Below are 24,890 nucleotides of genomic sequence, written 5' to 3'. Positions count from 1 at the left end.
TATCTCCAAAAAATTAATGTTTGGGTAGGAATTTATGGGAATGAAATAATCGGGCCATTTTTTTTGGAAGAAAATTTGACTGGCGAAATTTATTTAAACCTTTTAGAAAGTGCAATATACCCTTCCATCATCCAATCTATGGAAAATCAAGTAGATCAACATGGTGCTATATTATTGAATGAAAATAATATACATTTTCAGCAGGATGGAGCTCCCGCGCACTACACTTTGGTAGTTCGAGAGTGGATTGATGAAAATTTTCGAGAAGAGTGGATTGGCGGGCAGACCCTTGCCAATGTTCGTAAGGAGTTTAAAAATAGGCTTTTTTATTGTCTTTTGTTAGCGCATTTTGAACATTTAATAAAAGAAATTTGTTAAACTAATTAAATTTGTTTTTCTACTCTACCGATTTACACTTTAATTGCTTCTTGGTCAATCAATTTTATTTTTTTTTACAACCATTAATAGCATAATGAATGCCCTTTAAAATAATGTATCGCACCATGGGGTGGCCATTTGACATATTAAAGTGAGGTTAGCTGGAGGTGATTGACAGAACTTCAGTAAATGCATAATTAAACGTCCCCCTGTATATCTAATTTGACGTTTTTTTTTTTTTTTTTTAAGAAAGTTATTAAGGGTGAATCGTTTTGACATGAAAGCACTGTATATCATAAAGCTCGAATAAGGGTCTCTGGTTTGGTATCCATCTTATGAGTGCCATATAAACACCCTTGAATACATCTTTTTTATAGGAGCTTTTTGAAATATCTTATTTTTAGAGAGGATGGTGCCTATCCAGTTAGAGGTTATAATCACAATCATCTGTTATCCCGGTTCAACTTAGAAGCTCCTGTTTTGAGGAGAGATAATTACTCTATAGCATTTTTGTAGAAATTGCTCAATAGTCACATAGACTCTTCAACTCTTCTTGGTCACATTTCTTCACAGGTGCCGCACCCTTCCTCCTGAAGAAATGTTACTTTTGCTCTTAATCGTGCCAGAACTAACAATAAATATCAAGATCCTATTTTTTATGTGCAAAAAGTTCAACAAATCTGCTTCCACCTGTGATATCTTTGAATGCTTTCTGAGGCACCTACATTCACAGGTGATCACAAGGATTATTACGCAGTACGTTGGACAGTCGCTGGCGGATAGGTTGACTTTATCTCCTTCCGTTTTGAAAGTAACTTTTCTTAAAAATATTACTCAGAATTTTATTTTGCTTTATATTACATTTGGTAATTTAATTTCAACTCTGACTCTGTTAAATAATTTAAGCCAGAGTTTAGTTTTTTTTTATTAGTTTTTAGTACTTTTTGTATTTTTGAGTTTTTACCATTGCTAATTTTGATTTTTCTGTAATTGGGCACTGGCCTGTTCCAAAAATAAGGATAAATAAATAAATATTACAGGTTGGAAAGTAAAATGACACTAATACATTCAATCTTAAAAAACATGACAGAAAATGAGGTAAGTCAATTGAAGAAACGTATCGCCAGATCCCCAATGCCATCCCTGCACCGCTCCAAATAATGGAAACTAGGGATAAGATCTAGTTTATTTTTAGTATTATGTAGTGTACCTGTTCATGGGTTTGATACTGAGAGATATGAGTTTTACTGTATATTAAATTTTCTAACATACAGGTGGAAGAAAGAAAGGGTCAGAATTTTCAAAGCAATGAATGAAACTCTGCAGTCACTTTTATACGTAAGATTAGCAAGAACTTAAATTGCCCTAGATTGCATTGCTAAAACGCTCATAACTCCTGGATTGTACCCCCCGCGCAATAATTGCATATGTCAGATGACATTGACATAGTGAATAGTAAGTTTGTTTACGCATTAATTCCGAAACACAGATGGCTAAGCCTCTCAGTAAGAATATAACTATCTAGTTTGGCAATACACACCTCCACAAGATCATTCCAGCGTAATTCTGAGTCTAGACTCTAGATATACCCCCAAAAATTTAACACTCGCAACCCACCCTTATGACTATTTTCCATTTAAAAATCAATGGGTTGTGTCTTTGATGTATTCAAGAAAAGTCTGTTTGCTGAAAACCACTTCTCAGCCCCTTTGCCATGGCACTGCTCCTAGCTGGACAGACAAGTATGGTGTCATTAACGAAGGGGGTGAAATGGGTAGCAAGGGAATACAAGTGCAAGTCATTAATGTAAATTAGGAATAGCAAAGTTCCTAGAACTGACTCCTGTAACACCCCAACTTTTGTAACTAATTAAGTGATCTTCAGTATAATTCGAAGTTTTACGCAACTTTTGCTGCTTATTCGAGTTTTGCTTTATTTTGACATAGAATGCATTAATTTTTCTGTAATTTACAAGCAGTCTTATAAGATCTTATTTTATATGGAATTTTAATTGCCTGGAAAAATATAGATTTTAATGTTACTTCCAGATAGTTGTATCAGTTTTCATTATTTTAAATGGAATTTGCAATACACATTAAATTCATTTTACTTGTTTTCCAGGTAATTAATTGATTTCTTTTCTAATCCAGGCAGTTATATATAAGTATTCCATATTTTATATGAAATTTTAAATATCTGGAAGATTATAGAATTATTTAGTTTCAAAAAGCACCTAGCACGGAGAGTTAAAGTGCAAAAGCATAGGTTTATCGGTATATTCTGTAAGACAGGAAGCAGAACAAGTCAATATGGTACCTGCCGCCAAGTGTCTACTTTTTGGCATTTCAAAGCTGGGCAACCAGAAAACCAAAAAAAAGTCAAGAAAGCTATGTTAATTTATATTTGTTCTTATTTGTTAACAAATATTTAGAAAAAAAATGTTAGACACCATTTTTTTTCTATCTATCGTAGAGCCTGAAGATGAATTAAATATAATTCGAAACGTTGGCTAAAAAAAATATTTTCTTTAATGCTTTATTTTGATAAACCAATTTTATAAACTTTTATTTTATAAAACCAATGTTATATCAATTTTTTCAAGTTAATTTCTTTGTTTCTTTTTTCGAGTTTTTTTTGTTACACATCATTTAAAATTTTAATGTAAATATATTTGGTACGATAAAAATGTTTGTGTTTAAAATTTAAAATATGTTCCTTTAACTTTTCTTAAAAATAACCTAAAGAGTGCGTAAAATTAGGTTTTTTATTTATGGTAAATACCTAATTATTATTGTTAAGTATACAAATCTAACGAAAACAGGCAGGCCAATAATTGGGCAAATTTGGATGCCAATATTAGGTTAAAAGGTGCCAATCTTTGGGTTATTGGTCCTTTTTCTAGTTTTATTTAATTATAATAAATATGATTTTTTTATTATAAATCTAATTTTATTTTTCGAAAATAGAATCTTTGGCGATTTAAAAAATTCACCTCAATATTAAGAAGAAATAGTTAGTTAAAAGGCTTAAAAATCGGACGAAGAACTTTCCCTAAAGTGCCAACCATTGGGTAGTTTACCATAATATAAATTATGTAATAGTACCATTAACTGTAAAAAAATATATGTAAATTCAGCGTCAAATTATGAATTAAGTGCAAGAGTAGTCTAAGCTAAATTTCGCTCGTTGTGTAAATTTTTTTTTATACATGAAAATCATTTATTACTATGTGAATTTTAGGCAGTATAGCTTTTTCCTATAGTTCTTTTAATTTTTTTTACTAGTTTTTTACTATAATCTTAAGATTTCACTAAAATTTCTAACAAATGAGTAATATAATCTTTGTTACTAAAATTAGAGAAAATAATTGATAAATGCTCAAAACCTTTTTTTTTATTTTACTAAAAATTCAAGTGAAATGTTTCTTAATACAACCTTGAAATTTACTAAAATTTCCAAAAAAAGGAGGTAAGCTTGTCTTTTATGTTTTTTCAAATCCTTGGAAGAATAAAAATTTATTAATGTTTTCATATTTTTCTTTAAAAGTCTTTATGTCCTCTTTAAAAAATTTCTTTAAATTTCTTTTTTAACCTGGACTTAAAAAAATACTTGAACTGCTTGATTGAACATAGGTTGAGATCAACTCCCTTAAAGGCAGTCCAAAAAAAATTTACAAATAATTTTTTGTTCTTAGAACTTAAATGATATTAAGTGACCTTGGAATGCCACCGAAGAAAAAAAGGAAGAAAAATTTCTTGCATCAGTTTCTTTTGCACATACTAAAATTTATTTACTAAAAATGACTCTGATGGCTAATAAATTTCAGTACCCTTCATATTCTAACTCATAAATAAGACAAATATATCAAGTTTTTTACTAGTCTTGTCAAAACAAAAGAAAACCCCTACGGAGTTCACGTCCATGGGAAAATCACGGATATTTGCATAATCTTTCAATTAATTTATCTATAGCTGCTGCGAACCGCGGAAGACCAACTCTAATCTCGGTTTAACATATAAAATAAACGAATGGCATCGCCATTTGCATATTCACGCCTCACTGACTTTCTTGCAACCGTAATTAAGCTATAACTTGCTTATTATTTGGTTGTGCGAACACTTTTATAGCTGTCCACTTGCTGTGGTCGGTATTTGGAGTTTATAACATAAAAAAAACGAGAAATAACATTTTACGCGCAAGAAAAGTCACTTGAAGGATGTCTTTTTTAAACTGTATACATCTGGCATCGTAAGAATAAATTTAAAAATGCGTTCAACAAAAACTGATCATGTAAAGGAGATTTTTAAATAATTGGTCCAGTAATTGTGTTGGTTTTCGTATGTAGGTTCTCAATGTTAGTTAATTAGTTAACATGACTACCTTTTCATTGCATTTCCTACTCTACCAGACAGTTAAGCAGCTTAACTCTCTTTATCATAAATTTTAAACTAAAGCTAGAAAAATGACTTCATATTTTTTAAATCGTTAAATATAATGTTTCTAGTTATTTAAACTTATAAAAGTTAAAGAATTTTGAAAAATTAAACAAAGCAGCTTTTCAGGTTGTTTTTTAGTACAAGCAGTTGAAGTTCATTTTCATAAATGAAGATTTTATTAGTAAAAAAATTGCTTAATTTTTTTTTTAATTATTAAGTATTTAAAGTAATTTTTATGTCTAGACAGTTCAATTTTTAAAATCAGAAAAAAAGATATTCGAATATTGCTTTAAATTCCTGAGAAATTTTGAGATTTTTTTTAGGCAGTTGAAGTAATTTCTTAATTGCCTATAGCAAGTAAAAGAAATTTTATTTTAGCAATTTTTGATTTTTTTGCAAAAAAAAATTCCTATAATAATTTGATATGCTTGGAAAAACTAAAATTTGTTCGAAAAGAATTGGATGTTTTCCCTTATTTTTTACTTTTTATGAAAAACTATCCTTCAAATGCCTTGAAGATACATTTTTCCCTACTCATGCAGTATTATGTGAATAATGATGCTACCTGCGCTCCTTGTAAAAATTGAAAAATTTACCAAGAAAGAAGCAATATTGAATAAACATAATATCTCAATAGATCTTCCTTAAGACCCATAGTCAATCAGACCAATAGGAGCTACCTGACATACGGTTCAAATTAATTTAAAAAAGTCACATTTAAATAATCGCAATTTCTTCTTTAAAAATCAGTGCATATAAACCCATCTTCTTAAATTAATACTAACGACATCGAAAAGAGAATGGCAATTGAAGCAGCGCCTGACTAAGTCGTTGTGTAGTTGAAGAGTGCGATTTACCAGTAGCCCATTGGTCGACAGACGCGGGTTCAAAGCAGAAAAGGTTGTGGCCTCACCAGTGTGTATTTACAGAGGCGCATTAAGAAACATTTTTTTTAACATCTTAAGTGAATAAACCCTTTTGATGTAATCGGGCGTAATCCACAGCGAAGACATGAAATATATTTAATAAAATTAGAAAAAATCAAATTCAAAATACTTTATTTGCCTATAAAAAGAAAAAGAATTCTTACTAAAAGCTAATTGCAGAAGAACCACATAGTTTTCTTTAGACAAAAAGATGGTATAGATAAGTATAGTATGGCAGGAGTGATACAACCCTACTACTATTACTAACACTAAACGTTTAATTTAAAACTTTTAAAATTTAACAGAACGAAAGGCTTAAAAAATATCTGGTAAAACAATTGTATTTAGAAACAAGAAGAAACAAAATGAAAAGTCACATGCATGGTGCGCAAAAGGTCTAAATTGGCTCAGTGGTACTCCGCCAGACAAGGGAGGACTAGTCCTTGACATCCGAGAGGGCCTTCGAGAACACTGAGAGGTTCTTAAGTGTATATCTACAGGGTGTCCCATTTATAATGGTAAATATTTTAACAGCAGATTCCTCTCATAAAAATAATGAGGTTAGGTTAATTTTTTCTTGTCCGAAAATGAAATGCAACCAAGATACAGGGTGATAAACATTAGGTTTATTTTTAATTTTGCCCATAACTTAAGCATTTGTTCTTTGTTTTTAATGAAATTTGGTATGTGGGGGTTTCTTTATATGCCAAATATTAAACTTTAAATTTTTTTAAATCATCTCATAGAGGGCGCCAACAGCCTTATTTTAGTCTTTTTTAAACTCCATAACTTTTTTAAACTTTGTATAATGTCATGTTTTATTATAAATTTCTATTCTGCAAGTGTTTTCTTTAAAAAAATTAAACCTTAAAAATGTCGCTAGGATTTACCGTTCTCGAGATATTTGGACTTAAAACTTGCAATGCGCTCAAGAAAAAATTAATATTTTTCTACTTTAAGTTCAAAAAAAAGATTAAGGAGGCTGTGTCTAACAAAAAAATGAGAACAAACAAAGTCACTGTCACTGTCACGATTTATGTTTTTTTAGTTACTGTGGCGCGTTATAGCTCACACGATTAGTTACTTCATTACCTTTTATTGCGTTATTTTTGTTAGTTATTAATAGTTCTGTTATTAGTTGTTACTTGTTGCGTTAGTGTTAGTTCCAGTAGTCTTTATTTATCACTTTAGGTTAAGATGCCCAGACATCAATATTTTTCTAAATCGGAAATGCGAGATATGGTTTGTGTTTATACCCAAGCAAATTACAGCGGTCTAAGACCTTGTCGACGTTATGCGCAATTGAATCCAAATAGGAGGCAGCCAGATTTTAAACTCTTTAAAAACGTTTACCAGAGACTTGGGGAAACGGGTTTATTTAGGCCAAAGCGAGATATTGGTCGTCCAAATAGACGTACCAAGCAGAAGAAGAAGTGTTAGTCCAGGTTCCTGAAAATCCAATAATAAGTGTAAGGCATATGGCGGCAAGAACTGGAATTAGTAAATCCTCAGTTTTAAGAACTTTTTATAGTGAGCGTCTTTATCCATACCATTTTACGCCAGTACAAAATCTTTTGGAGACAGATCTTCCAGCGAGATTAAATTTCGCCCGCTATATCTAGGAACAATAAAATCAAGATCCCCTATTTATAAATAAAATTATGTTTACGGATGAAACGACTTTTACCCGATGGGGAACTTCTAATTTTAGAAACAAACATTCATGGGATATTGCAAATCCAAACCTCATTACCGAAAGACACTTTCAACACGAATTTAAAGTTAATATTTGGTATGGTGTTATAGACAATTTTTTAAAACCTTACGAGTTACCTCCAAATCTAAACAAAAAATTATCAGTGCCGGATTTACAAATATTCCGCCTTACGTCCTGTGTGAAATGTCGCCCTAAATGAAAAATTATGAAAAAAAAAATAGAAAAAAATTACGGAAAAAAATTCATTGCCACGCCCTATTTTAACTCCAAAAACGTCACTGAAAATACCATTATTTGTAGTACAGATCAAGGCTTAACTGAGTCAAAACGGTCTTAGAATACCAGAATATACTTAAGTTTAAAAATCGAGATCTGAAGTAATAATTACATTTTGTTTAAATTTGATATCTAATAGTAATTTTAAGACTGTTTTTTTTTTAACTTTTTGGGATGACAATCCATTTAACATGAGATATGTGGAAGGGAATCTGCGTGACCCTTTTCCTTGTTCCGGTTTATTCGGGAAATATATAATAAAAAACTAGAGTAATTTGTTATTTATTTGTAATTAAAACTACACTTTTTTTACGTGGATTTAACAGCAGGAAATGAGTTTATAATCGTATTAAAATCTAAACTGTTGGTTAATTCAGATTCTAGTGCTAAAATTATCAGAGCATTCAATCGCTCCTGTTCCATAGTTGATCTTAGGTACGTTTTTAAACGTTTAAGGGTAGAAAATGAGCGTTCTGCTGAACAATCTGTGACTGACATAGTGACGAAAATACGTAAGGCAATGTCAACATTGGGGAAAACTACCTCCAAATTGTTATCCCGAATGTGTGAAAGCATTTTAGGCAACGAATATTTCTCACTTTTTGCTTCTTCTTTTATTAGTTCCGCAAAATGCAAGCATTCCATTGAGAATGTGTCTTCCAGGTCATCCTTATAACATTGCTGTATATACCTAGCACTTTCAATTAGCTCTTCTTGGGTACTTTCTTCTAGATGAAAGAAGAAACAACATTTTTTAAAAACACTTTTGTATGCTTTACACCTTTTTTTTAGTTCCATAGCAAGTTTGTCCAGAATAGGAAAATATGTTTCAATTTTTAAGTGATCTCTTTGCGTTTTCGATTTCTTTGAAGATCATCATCATATTTTTCCTTCATAATATTTTTGGCTTCTATCAAGGTAAGTCTCGAACATGGTGGTATTTCGCAAAGACTTAACAAAATTTATTAGGGACAGAAACAGTTCAGTTACGTCACCTGTATTAATGTTGACGCTTTAAAGGAGTTTGTTCGTTTTATGAATACGTTCTAATACGGATTCCCAAAAAAAGTCATGAAAACATATTTAAAACGGTTTAAGCGACGTTTAATTTCAGCCACCTCTGAACGAACCGTTAGTTTCTCGGGAGTGGTTTCTTCAATTGCTGTCAAAGCCTTTAGGTAATCGCTCCAATTTTCTTGCAAACTAATCAGAGTATCAAGCATAAATATCCATTTTCCATACTATAAGCTACCTATATAAAAGGATTATTAACAGCTAAGTAATGCTAATATACCCAGTATCATATGTAAAGGGGACGTCCGTTCCCTCCGAGGCGCAGTGAGACTCTCTTTAGATCGTTTATTTTTTAGATTATATTTACTATAAACTGATAATTGACACAAAATACATAAATGTTATTTTGCAATCATTTTTACCCAATATCACATTTAAAGCTTTTTTTTTTAACGAACTACATTTACCAATGTGTACGCACCTTTAATGCGGTCGTCTATTCAGTCATTCCTATTTATTATCAAAACCATGCAGAGCGTCTTGTGATGTGATTGTCAAGCCACGGAGCAAAAAGAGTCATATGAGAGACAGAAAGAGAGACGAGAGAAAATTTTGGCGGAAATTTGGCAAATATTCACAAGGGTTTTTTAAATTTTTACTGTTATGTAGATATATGTACTAAATACTAATTTAGAAATTATTATTTTGCGCTATAACCCATTTTTTTTTAGATTTTTACGTTCCCATCACCTTAAAATTAATTCGTAAAAATGCCACTGAATATTGAATATACCTATTTACCTAATCATAAGTTTACCTGCATATATTTACCTGCATAAGTTTTGATCGTTTCATCCAAATTTTCAGGTGGTGCAGATAAATTAGTATCGGCACAATCGGCAGTTATCTCAGGAGAGCAAGCAACGGGGTTGGAATTATGCTCACTAGAGGTTGAAGGTTTATTTAAAAAAAGGTCTTTAATGTTTCTTGTTTTGTCTAAAACAAGAAAAAAAACCTAAACCTTTCTTCGTTTTTCTTCAGCAATGGCTTTGTACTGCGCCCCACTTAATCGCTTTCGTCCGTCACTCATGATAGTTAAATTTAGCTAACTAAATTTTTGCAAAACTTTCTTCACACAGCGCAAAAGAGAAATTAAAAAACGATAAACCTACAGAAAATTGGGCACACGGCAATATATATATATATATATATATATATATATATATATATATATATATATATATATATATATATATATCTGTAGGCAGTATATCTGTATATCTATACGCAGATCTGAAGGCAACTCTTCTAAATAATCAATGAGTTTTGTTTCTAAAAAGTTTAAATATAATTCTCAGTGCCGTATTTCCCATTACGCCATTTACGCTCAGGCGTAAGGCGAAAAAATTTGAAAGAATATCTATTTTATTATTTTTATTATAATATATATATACATATATATATAAGTATATATATATATATATAGAAGTTTGCATTAATTTTTCATTATTGAATTATAATAGAAGAGTTGCCTTCAAATCTGCGCCGAGATATGATTTTTATGCAAGATGGCGCTCCTGCGCATTTTGCTAGAATTGTGAGAGAATAACTTAATACAAATTTCAACTGGATAGGACATTGAAGTCAAAGACCTTGGCCCGCACGAAGTCCTGATTTCAACCCATTGGATTTTTGCGTATGGATTTACATGAAATCCATTGTTTACGAAAATCAAATAAACACAAGGGAACAATTATTAGAAGAAATTCAAGCCACTGCTGAGTCATTTTGAAATGAGCAATTATTTTTTAAGATTCGACGGTCTTTTAATAAAAGAATTTTAAATTTTAAATGTCTTGAGACAAATGGAGGCCATGTGGAACATTTGCTGGCAAATATTGATAATTTTTATTTTTAAATAAATATTTAGGTTTTATATTTTATTTTTGACAGGACGAACTTTAATCTATATTAGAGAAAAGTGAGTTAAATAATTGTGTAGCTGAGTAGCTAAAACCACGCTTAAAGAATTCATTAATATGCCTTGGCACACATAAAAGCTCACCATGGCGAGTCTGAGCCGACCCATCGGCATTGAAATCAGTGTATCGGTAATTTTGTTACTCTAGTTTTAAATACTAAGCACGCCAAATGGAAGTGATATCTTTCCCTGATAGTGAGCCAACCAGATTTCCTTAAATGTGGCGTTATGTGATCATATTTTCGAACATCATAGCAAAACCTTAGACACGCGTTTTGTATCTTTTGTAGGCACAGATGGTCACGCTGAGTTAAACAACATTACAATAATTTAGGTGGTATAATACTAATGAGTCAGATAATCTTAGTCTTGTTTGAACATCAAAAGCCTCTCTATGTATATACAATAATCTTAGTTTTCCAAAACTGTTTTGGATAAGCGATGATACATGATTCGAAAATCTTAAGTCTGAATCGATAAACAAACCTAAATTTTTACAAGTCAACAACTATCGGATTTAATGGAACATTGTTAAGCTTTAATAAAAAGCGGTTATAATTTAAAATAAAATCTCTTGATTTACCAAATATAATAAACTGACTTTTGCTTTCATTAACAACTAGCCCATGTACTTGGGAAATATCATATATACTTTGCAAATCAGTGTTTATATTCCTACATGCTACTTCAACATTACTTGGGTTAAAAGAATAATATACTTGAGTATTATCAGCAAATTAATGTGAGTTGAAATAGCTAAACAATTTTGAAAAATCCGACGTGTAAATACAAAATAAAAGAGAGCCCAGTACGCTGCCTTAGGGAACACCCTGGGTTATTGATTTAGTTTCCGATCTTAATGAATTGTAAAAGACGACTTGCTCTCTATTGACAAGATAATTTTGAAAAAAATGCAAAGCAGTATCTCCATCGTAGACAGACCGTAATATTTTAACTTAGTTAATAAGAGTTGGTGATTTATGGTATCAAAAGCCTTACTAAAATCGAGAAGTATGAGGCTTGTGCAAAGATTACTATCCCAAGTATAAATACAGTCAATTCAATTCAATTCAATGTGCAGAGATTACTATGCCAAGTATAAAATCAAGATTACATTCCAAAGTATAAATATGTCATCAGTTTCTTGGAGTAAAACTGTAGTACTGTCGAAAACCGTACTGGCTCATGGGAAGAATCTTATTTTTATCAACATAAATAATGAGTTGCTTTGCCATAATTTTTTCTAATATTTTCGAAAATACTGGTAATATACTGATAGGGCGAATACATTTAGTTGGGAAGGATTAGACAATTTTGGAACTGGAATTACATGTGCTATTTTCGAATTGTCAGGGAATATATCTGTAGTAGACAATGGTTAATAATAAAAGTTATGTGATCGATTATAAATACTTTTTTCCACCTCTTCGGATGATGTAGGACTAAAATTAAGTAAAACATTATCATCAAATATTTTGTTCATATAATTGATAAATGAAGTATTATCCTTTAACGTTTGGGAAACTGAACTTATAAAGAAATCACTATATTGATTCGCAGAAATATCGCATTTAGTCGATTGATCCTCATTGGGAGTTAGATTAAGAAATTTAATGGTGCGCCAAAATTCTTTTGGATCTTTTTTAAAAGTATGTCTGAAAAACGCCTTTTTTTCAGCCCTAACTGCAATATTAATATAATTACGTAGCAACTTTTATTCATTCAAACTAGCATTAGTTTTAAGTTTCTTATAGCGTGGCAAGGCCTTGTTTCTAAGCCTCATCATAAACTTAAGGTTATTATTAAGCCAAGGTGCTGGTCGTTTGGTAACCATAACTGCTCGAAAGGGCGCATGTATATGAGATAATTCAGTGACCATCAAGGACAAAATGTAATTAATTAAAAATAAATCATTTCTAAAATCAGTGTAATTAAAATTTATTAAATCGCCAAAACTTTTATACATCGGCCTAGGTTTCCCTTTAAAACATTTTATTTTAAATGATACTAACTTATGATCTGAAATATGATCCATTTCAAGAATTTCGGTTTCATTAACTAAGGTTATATCAATAGAAGTTGTGTGTGAAGTGATAGTGTAGTATATTTTTCAAAAATATTCAAAATTGGATTTGAATTAGAGACCAAAGTATCCAATAAATTAGAATTTAGATCTCCTCCAAAACAAACTATATCAAATTTAGTCAAAACATCCACCAAAATATCCTCGAGCACCTCCGCACATCGGGTCATATTAGAGCCAGGTGGCATATACAAGGCACAAATTTATATTTTATAAATATCCAGATATGTTCGATTTGGGAATTATAATATGAATTATCGAACTCCAATACCGAGAACTTAATATAATTTTTAGTAAAGAATCTCACACCACCCTCTTTTATATCTCTATCTCTTCTTACAAAGTTATAGCCATCAATTTGAGAATTAGGATCAGCTACCTCAGGCTTTAGCCATGTTTCTGAGAGGCCCAAAATATCAAAATAATGTTCCACGATCATCTCCGAGAAAAGATCAAAATTCTTATTAAAAAAACGAACATTAAAGTGGCCAAAATAAATCTGTGTATTACCAACATTCATAATTTACGAACAACAAGCTTTTGTACTCCGGATGTAAAGGTTAATTCCATACTCGAAAAGTAAACTACATACGAAAAGACCCAATCAATTTCTTAAATCAACAAATATAAGAAGAAACTAATTTAAAAAAATGAACGAACAGGAAGCCTTTCCATCTTAATACTACATATTTTATTTAACATTTACCTAACATAACATAGGTACACATAAACGGTAAAAAAAACGGTAAAGAAAAAATATGAGGTTTATAAATTATTTTAATATAAAACTTTTTACATGTATTGTTCGAAACGACCACCTTCTTGTCTAATGAAATACGTATGCATGGGAACATAGCGTATGGCATATCAACTTTTTCTTCATTGATAAACATTTCAAATATTGAGATGTTTGGCTGAGAGAAGGCTTGGGTTCATAATTAGAAGTTCTCAGAGTTTTACTTTGGAATCTACATTAAGACTGCTTTTTTGTCGCTTTGTGAGATCAAAACTGGTGTTTGCCTGCATTATATGGAACCCGCTCTATCAGAATCATGTTGGGGTCCTTGAATCTGTTCAGCGTAGATTTGTTAAGTGTTTGGCCTTCAGGCAGGCTGGCATATATCCAGTTAGAGGGCTTGATCATCGGCAACTATTCAATCAATCAATCAATCAATGCTTTATTATCATAAAATTTAAAATTTTGTTGACAAAGCTATTATTTAAATAAATCATACAAACAAAATATACACAAAGACAAAACAAAAAATACAAATATATAAAAATAAAAAATACAACAAAACATACAAAAAACTTAACAATTTTATAAATTGTTTAGGTCACATTTCCTTAAAATCTATAAAATATATATACATTCACTTGTATACAAAGTCGGCAAAAGGCAGTTGTTTACAAAAACATTATTAGCAAACTACTAATTTGTTTATATAATATACGAATATTATTTATGTACATTATCATAACAACATAAACAAATTTACCAGTGTTTAGGAAGCGCGTGCTTAAAATTACATAACATTAATTATTAAAAAATTAAAAAAAGTCGTTTACTGTGTATAAGGCTCTCTCCAGCAAGTATGATTTCAGAGCTTTCCGAAATTTGGAAAAAGTTGTTATTGATTTGATTTCAAATGGGAGATGATTGTGCATTTTTTTTGCATTATAAAGAATGGATCGTTTAACTAGTTCTGATCGTGGGGTTGGTAAATAAAGATCGTACTCTGCGTTTCTAAGAGGATAATTGTGAGATGGCCTTTCTGACATATCTGATAAGTGCTTGCGGATTAGGCAGACGGATTCAAATATAAATAAGGAAGGAAGAGTTAGTATTTTAAATTTTTTAAAATATTCCTGGCAGTGAGTTCTGTAATTTAGTCTTAATGAATAGCGTATAGCTCTCTTTTGTAGCTTAAATATGCGTTCAAATTGAGTCGCACCACACGTACCCCAAAACGGAAGGGCATATCGGAGGTGCGACTCAAACAGGGCATAATAAACTGTTATAGCCGTTGCCAAACTTAGCTCCCTGGATACTGATCTCAGAGCAAAACATGCAGAACTTAATTTTTTGGATAAGTAATCGATGTGGATATCCCATTTTAAAGAGTTGTCTACCATCAGTCCCAAGAACTTTACGGAATCAACGACCTCCATTCTGTTGTTATTTATTACAAAAGGTTGCAACGCACCGCTAAATGATAATACTCTAGTTTTTGAGACGTTAAGGCACAAGAGATTTGAATCGCACCACGATTTAATGGTGACTAGGTCACGAGATATGGTTCTACGAAGAGCCACCATATTTAAGTTGCTCCAAGAAAAACTAGTATCGTCCGCAAAGAGACAAATTTTACCATTTATGTCCAGATTAGCAATATCATTTATAAATAGAAGAAACAAAATAGGGCCTAGAACTGAGCCCTGAGGTACCCCGCATTCTATTGGCTTGCTTGAAGACGTCATCGAATCAACCCTAACAGACTGATTCCTGTTGTTCAGGTATGACATGAACCACTCGAGAGGTGTTCCTCTAATTCCATAGTGCTGCAATTTATTAATTAGGATATTATGGTTTACACAGTCGAAAGCTTTAGAGAAATCACAGAAAATTGTTGCTGTAGAAAGATGGCTGTTTAGGCTGGAGTATATATTATTAAAGAGGGACAACATAGCATCATTGGTGCACTTGTTACTTAAGAATCCGAACTGATGCGGGGTTATAATTTTATATTTAAACAAAAAGGATAAAAGTCGTTTCTTTACCAGTCTTTCAATAATCTTCGATAATGTTGGGAGAAGTGCAATTGGGCGATAGTTCGAACATTGATCCTTCTCGCCCCCTTTATGTAAAGGAATAATAATTGCCGTCTTAAGGCAGCTTGGAAAGATTCCAATTTGAAGAGACATATTAATCAAGTTGGTAAGATGGTTTAAAGTGATATCCGGGAGATTTGAAAACATTTTGAGCGTTAGACCATCAGCCCCAGATGAAGATTTGTTTTTAATGTCTTTTATTGTGCTGCGTAGTTCTTCTAATGCTATGGGTGTAAGAAAGAAATTATGTAAATTCTCATTAGCGAGATATGAGAGAGGATCGTGGGAAGGAGTTACGGTATTCATGAGATTTTTGGCTACATTTATAAAGTAGTTGTTTAAGTTATCCGGTGAAGTGGGGATTGTGATAGATGGAGAAGCCTTATCCCTTAATTCATTAACAATAGACCAAGTTTCCTTACCAACATTTGCAGAATTAGAAATCCTTTTATTGTAATAGAGGTCCTTGGCTGCCTTTATTGTTTTATGGTAAATTTTTTTGTACAACCTTACGTAATCGTGGAAGAACACACTGTCTGAGAATTTTTTTAAGTGTGATAAGGAGCGTATATTTTTAGAAGACAAGCGTAAGCCTTTAGTAGACCATGGTTTTTTTTGTTTAATTTTGATGGGTCTAAGAGGAAATGAGTTGGATGCCAAATCAGACAGTGACTTTATAAATCGAGAAAACTCAGTGTTAACATCATCAGATAGGAAGTCCCAGTCCGTTCTTAGACATAGATTTTTGAAATTTAGGAAATTTTTTTCCCCAAAGATACGGCACATTTTGCGCGGGACTCTTTTATTTTTGTGATTTAGAGAAAATTTAGTTAACACTGCTTCATGATCGGAGAAACCTGAGTTAAAGATAGTTAAATCAACGAGTTCCGGATCAAAGGTTGATACGACGTAGTCAATGATACTAGAGCTAGTTTTGGTTATTCTGGTTGGGGAGTTAATATGCATAACCATCCCAAATGAATCAAATATGGACTGAAGGGATTCCTTAGCAGCACACACACTGGAGAAGTCAATATTAAGATCGCCACACAAGATTAATTTGCTTATTAAGGGCAGGGATTCTAGCAAGCTTAATAATTTTTGGCAGAAAATTTGCACGTCCGCGTCAGGTGTTTTGTAAATACAAACTATATAAAGGTCAAGGGTATTATGATAGACAATGGAAAATTCGAATACTTTTTCAGATAATAAATTATCAAATTTTGTGACCGCGGAAAAATCGTTGTTAGTGGACATTATCATAGTACCCCCATGAGATAAATTACTTCTATTATATCTAGCTAAAGTGGTATAGTTTTTAATAAATACAGGCTCATCAGTCTTTAACCAATGTTCTGTTATGGCAACAATATGTGGAAAGTTTAGCTCTTCCAATAAAAGATGTAATTCGTCTGTTTTATGTCTTAAGGACTGAATGTTAATGAGAAATATATTAAGCTTGCTAACGTCCATTTTTTTAGAGGGTGCTTGATCCTCTATTCGCGTCGTTTTATTTAAAAATTTTTTGACTTAGTTGGAGAAAAATAATTAGTTTGACCTTCTCTAATTTTCTGGAGCCGTAGGAGTCTTTCTGAAGAGAAGAAGGATCCAAAGGCGGAGAGGTCTGCTTCAATTTCAGCCGAACCAATACCATAGGCATTATGAAACCGACAGTATAATTTTCTCAGGGAGTCCATGTCAGTGGGAAGTCCTTCTGCGGCAAGCATTAGTTTAATGCTAGTTTTCGTGTGCCCTTCAAAGCATGTACTCGCCGGCAGGTCGTGGAGGTATGCCAGGTAGAGCCTTAGTGATTTTAAAATTGAAGGGTCTCTCAGTCTGGCCAATAGGTAACGGCTATTCTCAGGATCAGAATTTTGGGACAGCCTCACTATTGGCGGAGTCAACGGATCCATAAAGGGCTCGTCTTCGTTCATCGTTTTTTTTTCTATTATTATTTTAGAGGGTTTCCGTGCAAGGGACTTACTCGCAACGATTGCTTCCTTGTCTGAAGCAATTCTTAAAGATCTCTCTGGCGTAGCAGTGGCTTCTGGTGGTGGCTGAATATTGGATGTTGGTGAATCTGGATGGGTTGAAGCATTCAATTTGTAGCCATCTACAATTGTACCTGCTGGCCACATAGTTGGGTCTTTTAAAGTTTTTAGGTGCTCCTTTTTTTGCACGCCAACTTTGAAGTCTGAGTCTGGACAGTCCTTGTTCTTCAGCATAGGAAAGCATCTAACAAAGTCCGTGGTTTTAAGTTTCTCCTTGACGTAGTGTGCAAGTTGATTTGCTGTATAGGATGAGGGGATCCTAGACACAACCACGTATTCCCATTCCTCTTTTACAAAAGATTTGGAAGGTGGAGGAGTGGTTTTGTTTATGGGAGTCTTCACATCTATAGGCTTTTCCAGATGCTCGGTCTGCGTTGAACAGGATTTTTTTGGTTTCGGGAGGCTACTTCCACTACTCGTGTTTCCCTTAGAAGTTAAATTGTCGATGGAAAGTGCCATTTGGTTAACACTTTTTCGGAGATCACCCATTTCCTTTGCGAGCTCTTCCCTTGATGAGTCGTGTATCTGGACCTTAACAGAATCTCCATGATTATCCAGGAGAATAGACGAGAGATTAAAAATGCCTTGCTTCATTTCCCTGATGGAATGGAATAAGGTTTCTTTTCCGTTTTCAGGAGTTCTTGTATGGAGGCAATGAATTTCATCTATTTTATCGTATAAGGTCTTCCATTTCGAGTCATGGTAGCTCAGAATGTCGTAGATCTCAGATAATACAGGGAACAGTTCGTTGTTCTTTTTTAGGCACGTTCCCAATGCTTCAACAATTTCAAGGGGAATCTGACTTTTTTGTAGATGAGAGACTTTGTCGTGCAAGTATTTGAGTGTCGGAGAGTCACAGACATTGCAAAAATATCTTACATTGTGGCACTTCTGCTGATAAAGCGCTTTTGTCATTGTCTTGTCCAGCCCGGTGCAGTTCATGCAGAAATTCCGGCGACACTCTCCGCTGCAACGAAGTTTATATTTATCCTTATCGGATACGGTTTTTTGACACGAATCACATTTGAACTCAGTCATTTTTTTTATTAAGGTGAAGAAAGAAAAGAAATATATAATAATAAAAAATGTAAGATTGTAGACTAAAAAGTTCAAAGACAAAAACACTTATGTAGGGGTCAATGCTAATTGCCAAAGTCAAGTTCAGTTAAGCGGGAACAAATTTATAAACAGGTAGCACGCGCACAATAACCACTAGCCGCGTCGTCGTAATGTTATGATGGTTCAACAAACTATGTTGACAAAACACGTGTATTAAACAGGAACTACTTTTAGATCAGGAACAATAACAGTCAAGCGGAACTATTATTTTTTGCAGGAATCACGCACAGCAGAAACGTCAAAAAAAAAAAAAAATCAAAACAGAACAAAACAAAACAAAACATCAATCCGGCAGAGCCAACGAGTGGAAACACGACCGCTTCGTACGACTGCTGCAGAACTATTGGAATGCTTCAATCTACATCCATTACATCTCAGAAGAATGATCTTCTCTGTAAATTTCCTGCATGGGTTACTGAATGGATTAATTGATAGTCCTGTACTGCTTTCTGTTGTATGTTTCATGGTGCCTAGGCTTACTGCTAGACATCCCTTAAGATTCTTTCTGGCAAGGCCTCATACTAACATCCTGTTGAAATCGCCACTTTATACAATATGCGCTATATTTAATCGGATCTGTCTTATATGTGATATAAATTTCTCCCCGGTTCATGTGATTGTCGATATCTTTCTTGGTAGATCATTACTTTTAGGATTAAGACCCATGTGTTTAAATTATAGTTAGTAGGTATATTGCAGTTAATTTAATTTCATTTTGTTGAATATGTGATTATCTTGTTAAGCTTTTATAATTGGGTTATTATATCATATTAATAGTTATTTGTTCTAATTTGTTAGATAACTTTTGAGATTGTGAATTATTATTATATCGGGAAATTTATTTAAATAACAAATAATAATTGCGCTTAACAAGATGTCATGTATTATGTCAATTGAAAAATAACTGAAGAACACCTCAAAACGCAGCTTATTCAAGAAATCAAAGCCTTCTATGGTATTTTTATTAATTAAATGCATTTATTTATGTGATTTAATTTTTTTTCTTCGTATGGGCTTATTTATCAACCGATTTAAAAAAATAATCATATCAAATTATTGAGAAAAAGAGACCGCATTTTAAAAGTGGTTGTTCCCAATAATGTGCTATTTAAAAAAATAATGTAAATGCCAAAATTACTGGTTTAAGTCATAAAAAGCAATGAAAACTATTTTTCCGTGACTACTTAATTAAAAATTAAAGCTTTCAACGCATTCATGGTACCCTATTTAAAAATTTAAAAAAGTGATTTTTTCTATAAGTATAAAACAAAAAGTAGAAAATATAGTATAATTGTTTTCATAACATAATTGTTTATTGAAATACTTAATGATATAACAAGTGTCCCATTTAAAATAAGAAAGTTTGTATCACTTCCTGTTAAACCGGAAATGATGGAAAACAATAAAATAAGAGCATCTTTTGACTCTTTGATCTCTTATAACTATTTGATCGATATCATCATCATCATCATCATCCAGCCAAACGCGTCCATTGTTGAACATAGGCCACCTCCATAAGTCTCCATTTCCTTTTATCTTGTGCAGTTGCAACCCAGTTACTGGTAGTTTTTTAAGGTCGTCCGTCCATCGCGTTGGTGGTCTTCCCCTACTTCGTTTGTCCGATCTCGGTCTCCATTCCGAAATTCTCGTGGTGGTAGTCCATCTGCCGTCTCGCAATATTTTTGGCCCATTTCCACTTAAGTTTTGCGATGCGTGTTACAATATCGTCGACGCCAGTTCTTCTGCGTATTTCTTCGTTTCTAACTCTATCTCTCAACCTCACACCAAGCATAGACCTCTCCATTTTACCTTGTATTATTTGTAGTTTTCTCATACTTAGTTTAGTCAGAGGTAGTGTTTCTGCGCCATACGTCAAAACCGGAAGTACACATTAAGCAATTAATCAATTCTATCGATATACCAAATTTCATTTTATCTTGAAAAGTAAAAAAGTTATTAAGTGATCTCTTTTTTCCGTGTCACCCGGTAGAGTCACATTCATTTTTCGAAAAAAATCTTTAAGCGTATACAAGTCGCCACCTCTCTATCAGAATAGATTCTTTCTTCTACATTGATTTTTTATATGCGTATGCTGGTAATTATTGAATAAAACAAGAAAAGCAATAAACAGTCCGAACCTGGGTGCAATTAACAATCTAAGAATGAACGAGATCACCATTGGGTACTACCTTCGGCCCCACCGCGACCAGGTGACCCCTCCCCACCACCGAATCGAGAGCACAAACAGCGGCGACCCCAAGAAGGCCTTGGCTTGGCACCTCGCTTCGCCGTGGCACCTGCCGCCGCCAACTTTTGATAAGTCGCTCAGTACGACCACGGTACTCTCCGTGGAAAAACAGTCGAGAGTTGATTTTAAGCAGGGGTGGGGATGAACGGCAGTTTTTCGCGAATAGCCGGGCACGCGATTTCGATTGGTATACAAGCGGAAAATTTGACCGTGATTGGGTTTTTCTTTGTGTGATTTTTTTTTATATGGATTTATGAGCGGATGAACTGAGGTGGTTGTGTAATTTCTTGCAAAAAGGTATTTTTTTTTTAGAATTTTTAGTGGTGGTTCTTGGATACCCTATGTAGAACATACAGGATGTTGAAACATTTATTTTTACGCTCTTTAAGAGACACTACAACTTAAAATAATTCGAAAAAAAGTTCCTTTGGGAGGACTACATTTTTCTGGAAAAATGGAAAAACTGAAGAAAAATTTTTCCTAGGCATCTAAGGTCGTTTTTTATTTTTCTGCAAAAAATCAGATTTCATCAGAGGAAAATTGCTAATGAGGCTTCAAACACCGGGAAAAAAAATTTTAATATGTTTTTTGTTTCAAGCAGTTAAAGTAATTTTTTTATTCTTAAAAAATACTTAAAAAAATGCACAAAATGTGACCTTAAATTTTCGTAAAAAAAATTTGCTTTTCATTCATTTGAACTATTTTTCTTATTTTTTGAAAGTTACTTGTTCGGAAAAACTAATTTTTCCTAGAATAATTTTAAATATTCAGATGCCTTATAGGTGAAAAATTTTAATTTTGAAGTCTTTGAGTAGTAGAAAACGAAATCAAAATAAAGACCTCCGATCCCTAGAAAATAAAAATGTATTTTTTTTATCAGGTCAATTTTAAAATTAATAATAAAAATGTACCTTATTTAGCACAAGCTACAAAGGTTATTACAATATAATTATTAATTACACAATAAACACTAAAGAAATTAAAAGTTGCTTACAGTAAATTAAAAATAATAAAAAATAAAACAATAGAACATAATATACACACTTACTTCAAGAGTTAAAAATAAAATAAAAACTAAAAACTAAGTGAGAGAGATAAAAAATAAAACTTAAGGAAAATCAAGCCTTAGAAATAAAAATAAAAGCAAGCAATCATAGACGTCATAAAACAAAATTTTTTAACACTCTCAACACTTACGATTCAAATTATTATAGTCCTTAAAATGAGCTGGTAACCTATTAAATACAATTTATCATCTGCATAGAATAGAGTTAACATTTGACTAGTGTAACATCTATCATAGGCAAAATTTGTCCGGTTTCTAGTACTATAATTGTAAATGTCTCCCAATATTCTAAAGGTAATAAATATTGTTTGACTTTAAAAATAAACACATACAAACTAAATCTAATTCTTGGGGTCACAGAGTATATCCCTAATATACTTAACACAGATGAGACAGGAGTATAGCGATTATACTTGAGAATAGCTCTATTTTGAATGACTTAAAATTGTCTTATTTTATATTGTGGTAAGTTAAATAATAATGTTGAACAGTACTGTAAGTGGCGTATAGCAATGACATTGTACAGCATGCATGGATAAATGCTTACTAGCCCTCACTATAAACCCAACTTTTTTCAAGAACTTTCTTAGAATATATTCGGCATGGGCAATAAAATTTTGCATATAAAATTTGCATCTAGAATTGTTCTTAAGTATTTTATCTATTTATTATTAATTTCTTTTTTATAAAAAATGCTCTTCCCATTAATGGTAACGCCCAATTCATTATAACACTTGACTCTCTTTGGATTTCTTAGTGAAGAAACAAAATTTGGATTTACTTGTATTTACGAGGGCGGGTCAATAAGTCCGTGACATTTTGGATAAAAGGCAGGTTTTTATATAAAAAGTTATTTTATTTTTCAACATAGTCTCCTTTCAGTTCTATACACTTAGTCCAACGTTTCTCAAATTTTTTTAACTCTTCGGAAAAATATGATTTGTCGAGGTCATTAAAATAGGCATTTGTTTGAGAGATGATTTCGTCGTTGGAGTCAAATCTCTTTCCGCCGAGCCATTTCTTTAAGTTTGGGAATAGGAAATAGTCACTGGGGGCTAAATCTGGAGAATAGGGCGGCTGAGGAAGTAATTTGTAACCTAATTCATGGATTTTTGCCATGGAAACTGCACATGTGTGGACCCTTGCATTGTCCTGGTGGAAAAGAACTTTTTTTTTGGCCAAATGTGGTCTTTTTTCTTTCAGTTCCTCATTAAATCTATCCAATAAGTTGGTATAATATTCTCCATTGATTGTTTTCCCCTTTTGAAGATAGTCAATGTGGATTATACCGCGTGCATCCCAAAAAACGGTCGCCATGACTTTATTGGCTGACAAACCCACCTTTACCTTCTTGGGCGCCGATTCACCCCGAGAAATCCACTGTTTTGACTGCTACTTGGTCTCCGGCGTGTGGTGGTGGATCCACGTTTCGTCCAGGGTGATGAAACGACGCAAAAATTCGTTCATATTGCGGTTGAATAACGCCAAACATTGCTGGGAAATTGTCACACGGTTGCGTTTGTGGTCGATTGTGAGCAAACGCGGCACCCAGCTTGCGGAAAGCTTTCTCATACCCAAATGATCATTCAAAATTGAAACTACTAAACCATGTGAGATGCCTATGGCTTCCACAATCTCTCTCACTTTCAATCTCCGATCGGCTAAAACCATATCGTGAATTTTTTCGATTGTTCTGGATGTAGAGACCTCGGCTGGGCGTCCAGAACGTTCGGCATCTTCCGTGCTTGTACGGCCACATCGAAATACAGTAAACCACTTCTTTACCATGGAAATGGATTGTGCAGAGTCCCCATAATATTTATCAAGCTTAGCCTTGGTTTGAGTGATGGTTTTTTCCGTAAAAAATAATGCTTAATGAGCACACGAAATTCACTTTTTTCCATTTTCTTCTCAAAACGAGTGGTAGTCTGCTATCAACAGCTGTCAAACACAAACTAAATGACGCAGCTTGTTCAAATTTTGATAGGCGTCAACTGACAGTTCTCTGTTGACAGGAGCAGAGTTGCCATTTCCATTAAAGGGCGGGAAATTCAATAAGTCACGGACTTATTGACCCGCCCTCGTAAGCTAAATTTGTTAATACATAGCCAGTTAAATAAATTATTTAGGTCGTTGTTAATATCAATCGGCATTTGGTCAAGATTATCACTTACTATGTAAATCATTGTGTCATCAGCAAATAAGATAGTTTTGCATTTTGCAAGCACGTTTACCATATCATTTATATAGAAAATAAACGATAATGGCCCCAAAACTGTATCCTGTGGAACACCAAAGAACATAAAGAATTTTCGACAAACTATTTACAAATTTATCACATTGAACTTTATTACACAAATAGGATTTGAACCAGTTTAAGACATCTCCCTTAATTACCACACCTTATAATTTATATAGCAGCTAAGAATACGGCTAGAACATAATTATTATTATCAATTGCTCTTAAAAAATCATCACATAGACAGGGTGTGGCAAAATTCGGTGCAAATATTTTAAGAACATATTATTGGAGTTAAAATAAGACTTTTTTTTTATAAAAGTGTATCCCAAAAATGTCTTCCCTCACAGCTACAGCCCACGCAAATTGTTTGAAGAAAATTGATTATTTGGAACCGTAACTACAATTGTGCATCAATTTTTCTAAAAATTATCATGTCCCCGTTTTTTGAATGCTCTTTTTATTTTCCGTCTCAAAAATGGCGTCTTGCCAAAAGCCAATTTTAGGGGAGGATTCCAAGTGAG

At 32.9% G+C, this 24,890-nt stretch overlaps 1 protein-coding gene across 4 annotated transcripts in view; it reads left to right on the top strand.

Annotated features, from left to right (window-relative positions):
- LOC126737677 (putative protein TPRXL) overlaps nucleotides 1–24,890 on the top strand; it is a 283,568-nt gene that overhangs the window by 154,464 nt on the left and 104,214 nt on the right. Inside the window, exon 1 of one of the 4 annotated variants that reach the window (XM_050442674.1) lies at nucleotides 21,096–21,358. The exons of the other annotated variants lie outside the window; for them this stretch is intronic. The gene's annotated coding sequence lies outside the window, so the exon portion shown is untranslated. Of the gene's footprint in view, nucleotides 1–21,095; nucleotides 21,359–24,890 lie in introns of those variants that run through there. 4 annotated transcript variants of the gene reach the window in all.

The sequence above is a fragment of the Anthonomus grandis genome, chromosome 6, assembly GCF_022605725.1.
Source record: "Anthonomus grandis grandis chromosome 6, icAntGran1.3, whole genome shotgun sequence".
NCBI lineage: Eukaryota > Metazoa > Arthropoda > Insecta > Coleoptera > Curculionidae > Anthonomus > Anthonomus grandis.
Note: the sequence above shows the minus strand (reverse complement) of the source record. Positions and strands in the feature narration are given on the sequence as shown.